Source organism: Tyto alba, unplaced genomic scaffold, assembly GCF_018691265.1.
Source record: "Tyto alba isolate M040663 unplaced genomic scaffold, T.alba_DEE_v4.0 Super-Scaffold_1000006, whole genome shotgun sequence".
NCBI classification, from domain to species: domain Eukaryota; kingdom Metazoa; phylum Chordata; class Aves; order Strigiformes; family Tytonidae; genus Tyto; species Tyto alba.
In genome coordinates this window covers 3,665,313-3,672,866 of record NW_024881272.1, presented here as the reverse complement: position 1 = coordinate 3,672,866, position 7,554 = coordinate 3,665,313, and positions in this window count along the sequence as shown.

The window sequence follows — 7,554 nt, the reverse complement described above, 5'->3', positions numbered from 1 at the left end:
GGTGCGGTAACACACCCCTGTGGGGTTTTTTTAATATTAAACTTTAATTCAGATGAAGTTGGCATTGAGGGAGAGGGATGCTGAGACAGCCGGTGTGCGCTGCCCCTTGCTCCCTGCCTCTCCCCTTCGCTCCATCCCAATCCCCAGGGAGATGTGGGCTATATGAATATAAAATTAATCCTGTTAATATAGCAGGGTGCTCCTCTTTGGCGACAAGCTGGCTCCAAACGCGCTGGTGTTTGAGAGCTCACAGCCCCCCTTGAATGGGCTTTGCAAGTTGAAGGCTGCAGGATGGGGACCGGGAGGGTGCAGGCAGAGCTGCCAGAATTTAAACAAACCATTAAAAACCATACAGCACATGCAGCCTTGCAAGGAGAAAGTAGTTTACATGCACTAGCCAGAGGTTCTTACAGCCAGGAAAAAATTCAAATAAAAAACCACTAGGAAAATACTCCCGTGTAGGAGAAAAAACGGTATTAAGGGTGTAAATGTTTGTCTACAGACAAAAATCCTTTAGAGAATCCTGTTTTTTCACCAGTGGAAATCCAGGTGGGGGGAGCATGCTGCTGCAAACACAAAATTATTTGGATTCTCGGAGGTTTGCTCTCGGTGTTAGTCTCAAAGCCAGACAAACCCCATGAGAATGGATGTGATGGGTCGGCTGCAAGATGGGCTGAGCTGGGGGGATGAGGCGGGATCACGAACGGCGTCCCCCCACGGCTGCCTCCCCTGACCCCTGCCAAAAACCAGCCCGGTGGCAGCGTAACCCAGGTGCAATCCTGGATGGGCTCAGCCACCAAATCAGACGCACACAGTGGCCTGTAACCCACGAAAAGTGTTCTAACAGTGTCCTAAAAACATCAGTGACGCATTTGCTCGCACGGCTCAGCTGTGAGAAGGGCCAAGGGGAAGCAGGTCCATCCCTTTCCATAGGCTGCGTAGGGAAACAGTGATAAATGAAAGAATAACGTCAAGTCAGGAAAGGTACGGTGCATTTTTAGGCGTTCTGGGAAAGTGGCACTCTACCTTCTTACTAGCTCTGTACGGACATTTGCTGATTCAATGGGATGAGATTTTGGAGTTTGTGTTGGGATTTTTTTATTTTTCTTCCCCAAGCTTACCCTGAAAGGGAGAGATTTGCTGCTTTAGGAAAAGTTGTGGTGCTCTGCAGTTTAACACCAGTGCTATGCTTGGTATAACCCTGCCTTTAAAACCACAGGCTTCAATTAACACTTATAAGCCTTGGGCTAAACAGCAGAAAAAGAGGACATTCTTCAAGCTTGCCTTGGTCACACCTGTGTGCTGACCGACCGGTTCTCTTCGTGTGCATGTGTCTCTCTTTTCACAAAACTTGTTCTCCATTTTTTTTAAAAAATTAGCCCACAGCTTCAAAAGCTGGTGTCTAATACACTGAGGGACAGAAACCTCTTTTCCTTTGGAAACCAGGGAGACTTGAACTCCCTTTTTTTTTTTTTTTTTTGGTGCTGAGCTACAAGATATTTCTGGCTAGGCTGGTTTCCACAGTGGCGAGGTAGAGGTAGCAGTGCTTGTTTTCCATTGCGGGTGCTCCAGTGTCTCTACCAGAGGTAGCAATCGTTGCTCACGTAAGGCGATGGAGCAAGCTGCAAGCCTGCCATGGCTCTGCTCAAGAAACACAGCTCCGGGGCAAGAGCCGGCCTCGGGCTCCTCTCAGCTCAGCCTTCCCCCCAGGCTGAAGCTGTGGGCCCCGCAGCTCCTTGGCTCACACTGCTGGTTTAGGATGGGAACAGCATTGTGGTGCTACTGGTTTGGCTCCAGCCCAGAGCTGCGGGAGGTGTTGTTAGTAGGGAACACGGTGCTTCTCTCCTGCACGTTCCCACCTAAGATGATGTCCTACCCCCTTCCCTTGGGGCGGTAAACTCTGCACTGATATGAAACCTGGGGGTTTGACCTTAACAAGAAGACTCCTTTGACACAGAAGAGATTGAAGCTCGGGCGAGACACTTGATAACGAATTTTTTGTTAATCCTAACCCCATTCCCCACTAATTTTGCACAGGAGATCCTGCAAGGAGGCACCTTTTCCCTTCAGCCTTCTGTAGGTTGCACCACCTGAAGCCGTAGGAGCCTCAGGTGCTGCTGCTGCAGGAGAAGGCACAAATGGAGAAAATCACGCGTGGCCGAGCTCTCCTGCTGCCCGGCGATCCCCACCGCAACCCGCCGGCTCCCGGCGTGCACGGCCGAGTCTTTCTGCTCCATCTCATGCTGGGGTTTGACCTGACACACCAGATACCAAAAGGTTAAGGAGGCCCGTCCAGAGGTGGGTTGCGCACTGCCTGGCCGCGGTGGGGAATGAGGTCTGGCCAGCGCTGCTCACACCTCTTCCTTCGCTTTCCTGCTGCGTGCCGGGGTGGGTAAAGCGACGTGGTAAATCAGCTGTCACTTAGCAACGCTGCGGGGCCGGGAGCGGCGGCGGTGGCAGGTTTTGGCGGGGGAGCGATGCCGGCCGGGCTGTGCGGTGGAGCTGCGCGCACAGGGAGACGCTCCTCACCTTTTTCCCCTCCCTGTTTTTTCCAACTCAGCCTCTACTTTCTTTTCCTTGCTGCTTTCCCTTAAACACGTGGGTGGAAATTTCCCACCGGTGAAGACAACAGCCCCGGCCGCGAGGAACCAGATGCTCCCTGCCAGCCCCCGCTGTGATTGCCGGAGCGCCCCAAGACCCCCGGCCAATTTAGGCTCCAACCCAGCCCATGGTGGCAAGCAGCCATCTGCAGAGCTAGTACAGCAGGACAGGCAGAGGGCAGAAGGATGATTAGCTTCAGTTTAGTCTCTGAGGAAGAAAATAGGGTGGAGAAATGCAACGACTTGCCTACCCCGGCACGGGGAGCTTGTCGCAGCACTGCAAAACTGCTGCCTGTGGGACTTGAGAAGCAAGGCTAGAACTGTTAGCACACCCGAAACATCGCCTCTGGTTCATACCAAGGGGATTTCTGCACATGGATTTGTCCAGCTCTTGGCCATCTGGACCCCATGAGCAGTGGGGCCGTGAAGCTGGAGGCAGGGAGACAGTGCCTGTGTTTGCTGGGGTGAAGGACGGGGTCTCTTTGGTCCTCCCAGCACTGCCTTCCACCTTGTCTCACCTCTTGGGCTCAGGAGAGAGGAAGGGAAACCTTTCAGCTTAAGGCTTTTAAACTGTCAGTTTGCAAACTCTTTAAAACAGCCCAAATCTATTGGAGAAAAGGGCAATTCCTGCCTGGGGTGGGGGCAGCAGGAGAGGGCTGCTCTGCAAGGGCACGCGAGGAGGGAGCCGAGCTTAAAAGCATCTCCCAAGCAGAGGATGGAGGCGCGGAGGAGGTTCCTCACGTCTCTCTCAGCTCCTTTCCCCGGGGGTTGATCCCAGATGGAACCTGCCGTATGGGAGGTGACGCTGGGCTTGGGCACCCTTTCACTGCCCCCCCCCCCCCCCCCCCCCCCATCTCTCTGCTGCTGGACCCAGCAAACACAAATCAAATCAAGTCCTTTGGACATCTTACCCACAGCTGCGCAATCGTGAGGTCCAGCCGAGGAGTTAGAGGGGCATCAACCAGTTGTGAACACAGCCTGGCACGATTCAGAACCTTTGCTGTCTAGATCTAACAAGGGGGGTTCAGTTCTGCTCCCCACATGCCAGCCCTGTAATGCAACAATGCTTTTTTTTTTTTTTTTTAAATAAGTCTTTCCTTGAGAATTGAGGAGCAAAAGATCTTGAACTGGGGAGTCACTCACATTATGGCCCAGATGGAATAAAACGCCTGGTTCCCACAAAAGCAGGTTTTTAATTTACACCCATTTTTGAGATATAATCTGGATGTGTCTAAACAAAACTCAGGCCTGCGAACCCAGCCCCTGGGTGGGAAAGGTTTTGCAAATCTAAAGAAGCCAGACTGGGCTGGCAGATTGGGCCGGGCTGGAGCGGCCAAGCTGAACCAGTTGATTATGGGGCAACTCGCACAGGACAGTAAATGGAAGCGCAGGGACAAGGCTCAGGGGTGGCTGCTGTGGCGTGAGCCTGGCTGAGCTGGAGGGGGGCTGCCGAACCCGTGGCGACGAGGACTGAGGCCACGTTGGATGGGACAGCCTGGCCCAGAGGGAGAAACCTTCTGTTTCTGATGACCCAATCTAGGAGCAGCCACTCAAACAAGGAAGGAGTGAGCAGGCCTCTTCAGCCAGCAAAAGAGGTGATTTATAACCGAGGTCTGAAAATTCATGAGTAGCCTGGGGAGCGTGGTCAAGGACCAACCGGTGGCCGCCTCTTCCAGCTCAAGAGCTTTTCTCAGCCTATGCTTCATCATGCCCTGGAAGAAGCTGCCAAAAAGCGCCACGGGATAAAGCTCCCGTGGGCTCCTGGGGACACATCGAGGTTGCAGACCTAACACCCCGGCACGGTGGCCTCTGCAAACCGGTCCCAAGTGCTGTGCAGCATTCCTGGCCTGACTTTTCAAAATATCTCCTCGGGAAGGTCAGCTTGATAACAGCTTTCTCTCTTGCCCGTATTCAGCAGCTGAGCCCTGGCCGCAGATGCAATTAGCTCCGCAGGCATTTTCAAGTCTCTAATTCTGTCTGAGGTTACAGCTCAGCCGTTGCAGGATGAATCGATCTGCGCAGTCACAGGCTGAGCTGGGTTATGCGGGATGGGGGTGCGAGGAGGAGGCACTCGGCGTGGCTCCCCGGGAGCGGCTGCTTTCTCTCTCCCTTCCAAGAGGGATTTATCTTTTATTTAGTGTGAAAGGGTGCTTCTTTCCGGAATGCACAGCACTTACCCTCAAAGAATTAAAAGTAACTCCATTAGATACTTTATGAATTATAAGGATTAGAAGTGATTTCTTTAAGAGATGCAGCCTATTTTACAATCTTTTCTTTGTTCTGAGTGATATTTGCAAGGGAATATTGAAGACTTGACAAACCTCGATACAGCCAAAATGCCTGAAGATTTGCGTATAGGCTGTATTTGGAGAAATTAGGTTATAATTAGTGTAAGATGAGGCTTTCATCACTAACAATTAAAAATCTAAGTACTATAATCTGGGATGACAACAAATACATTTTAATCACAGTAACGTAATTACTGAGAGGGACCAACACAGGGAAGAATTAAGATTGTTGAGGTATCTTCATACTTTGTTTCTTCCTTCAAGTTCTTCAATTGCTTTTGAGTGTTAATTTCCCACATTCACAACATTTAGATTGAAATAGTCACCAGACCTGCAGAGAATCTGGCATTTTATCATTCAGCTGTTGAGCTGTACTCTCATTTTAACTTGATCCCAGGTTTTCACCCTGAGCAGCAGGAAAATGTGATGTCTCAAAGACCTAGAAGCCAAGGTTTGGCACCGAGACAGAGGGCTGTCCAGCTGTCTGTATGTGAAAACAGGGGGAGAGTTTAAGCACACAAAAGGGACACCTTGGACTCTGCACCACTCATAGGATATTCCTGGACAATTAAAGATGTTAGTGTTAATGAAGAAGGATGGGAGCAGGCTCCAGTTTGGTCCACCTCTCCATTCATGTCTTAAATGAGCTTGAGGAAATCTCTTCTGCTCCTCTGACCACCCGTTAAGTGGGGATGGTCACTGGCTCTCCTCTTAAGAGCAGGCTAGATCAATGTTTTGTGGATAAACACATCCAAGGTCTGTGAAATGCTGAGCTTGTGCAGTAACAGAGGCTGTCGAAGGATGCAAAACAGATTCACATTTGAGATGATGAGGTTTCCCCTCTGGAGATCAGCGCAGCTTTGCTCCTGGGCATTTTGGCTGCATTGCTGGTGGAGGTTATTCACTGGGTTCACAGCGTCTCTGGTCTACCGTCCTCATCTGGGGATCAAATACTTCCTGATGCTCTGTAATTAATAAAGCGGTAGGCCACGGTTATTGATCCATTAAGGATAAAATTGATAATATGTGTTGACATCTACGAGAAATCTGCTTCTTTGAAGATAAGACTTCTATCACAAATCTCTTGGAACAAAACTAAGGGGACATTGACTTGTGGTTCCCCCTTAAGTGGAAGGAAATTAGCCCCCTTGCTGTGGGAACCAAAAAGTTTGGAGTAGCAATTGATAAGAAACAGAGAAGAGCAATTGGCAGCAATGCCAAGCCCTCAAAAACGCTGTGTGGGAGAACCCAAGGCCAAAGCTGGGGGCGCGGGGACGCAGAAGAGCTCTCTGAGAGGCAAGGAGAAAGGGCAGGGGAGAGAAACTCGTGGACATGCTGTCCTAAAGGACAGATCTGTTCCAACAGCACAGAAACTGAGGGAAGAGAAAGACTCCACGATTCAGAGGAAAAGCCCTGAAAAACAGAGAAAAACCAGTGCAAGGTCTGACATCCTTTGTTTCTGTGGCTGAAAGATATTCAAGAGAGTGAGAAAAGGCAAAGGGAGGCTTTGTGGCTAGGCAGGTTGTCCTGACAGGCCATAGCTTCCCTCGTAAAGCTTCCTCAAGGAACAGCTCTGCTCAGCAATTTTTATTGGCGTTAAGCAGGTTAAATAACACCGGCAACAACACCCGTCAGATTCGCTTGAAAATACTCGGGGCTGCCTGTACCCCACTGTTCAAGGCTCGGAAGTCAGTTCTGCCTCCCCCATGTGAACCTCTCAGGTCTTTTGGGGTGGCTCTGAGGGTGGAATGGACTCAGACAAGACCATAGGAGCCAGTTGCTGGAGCCAACGCTGCCCACTCCTCGCTTCTGCCCGATGCAGCGTGAGCACAGTGCCTCGAGGGAGCGCTTTGCGGCCTCCGAGATGAGATCCGCGTTTGCTCACCAAAGAGATACTGCAGAAAGTCAGAACGTGCCACACCCGCCCAGTCCAAAATGCCTCAAAATCCAGCTTCTGCCTTTGAATTTCCCCTCTCCCATCCACATGCAAATGCAGAGGTCAGGGCGAGGCAGCCCTGGAAACTCCTGTTCGCACAGATCCAACCTGTCGAGCTCAGAAGCGCGCTCGCAGTTGCGGGGAGCGACAGCCTGTGCTCCAGTGACTTTGTCTACGGTGCAGTGTGGTGCTAAAGTAGACTAAAAAATCAAGAATCACTTTTTATTTTAAACAATAACAGTGCAGATTAACATTAATTTTATTTTAAACATTTTAGTTTGAGCAATAACATTGCTGCCAGGAGGGCATGAAGCAGGGGATGTGCCAGAGTGCAGTTTGGTGGCTGTGTCATAGTCAGGCTGTACGATATCATTCTGCCTGGGAGGAAGCCTCTGGCAGGGAATCCTCTCCTGCAAAAAAAAGCAGAAAAAGGTGGAAGAGCAACAGTTTGTCTGGACAAGGCTAAAGAAGGAAGGGGGAGTCCCTGGAACAGTCCCTGGGAGAAGAGTGATGGGGAAAACTGACAGGAAAATCCCAAGTGAGCTCTGTGGGAGGCGGGGGGGCTCACAGGGAGCCTGCGACCCTGTAAGGTTTCGGCTTTTGCTGCTTAATCCAAGGTAAAGTGTTCTCATAGCACCGCTCTGCTGCTGTGGGATACTGCAAACGCTGGGCTGGAGAAGGATCTGGCTGCAGACAGGGTGGAACTGAGAGGCTGGTAGAAGGGGAAGCA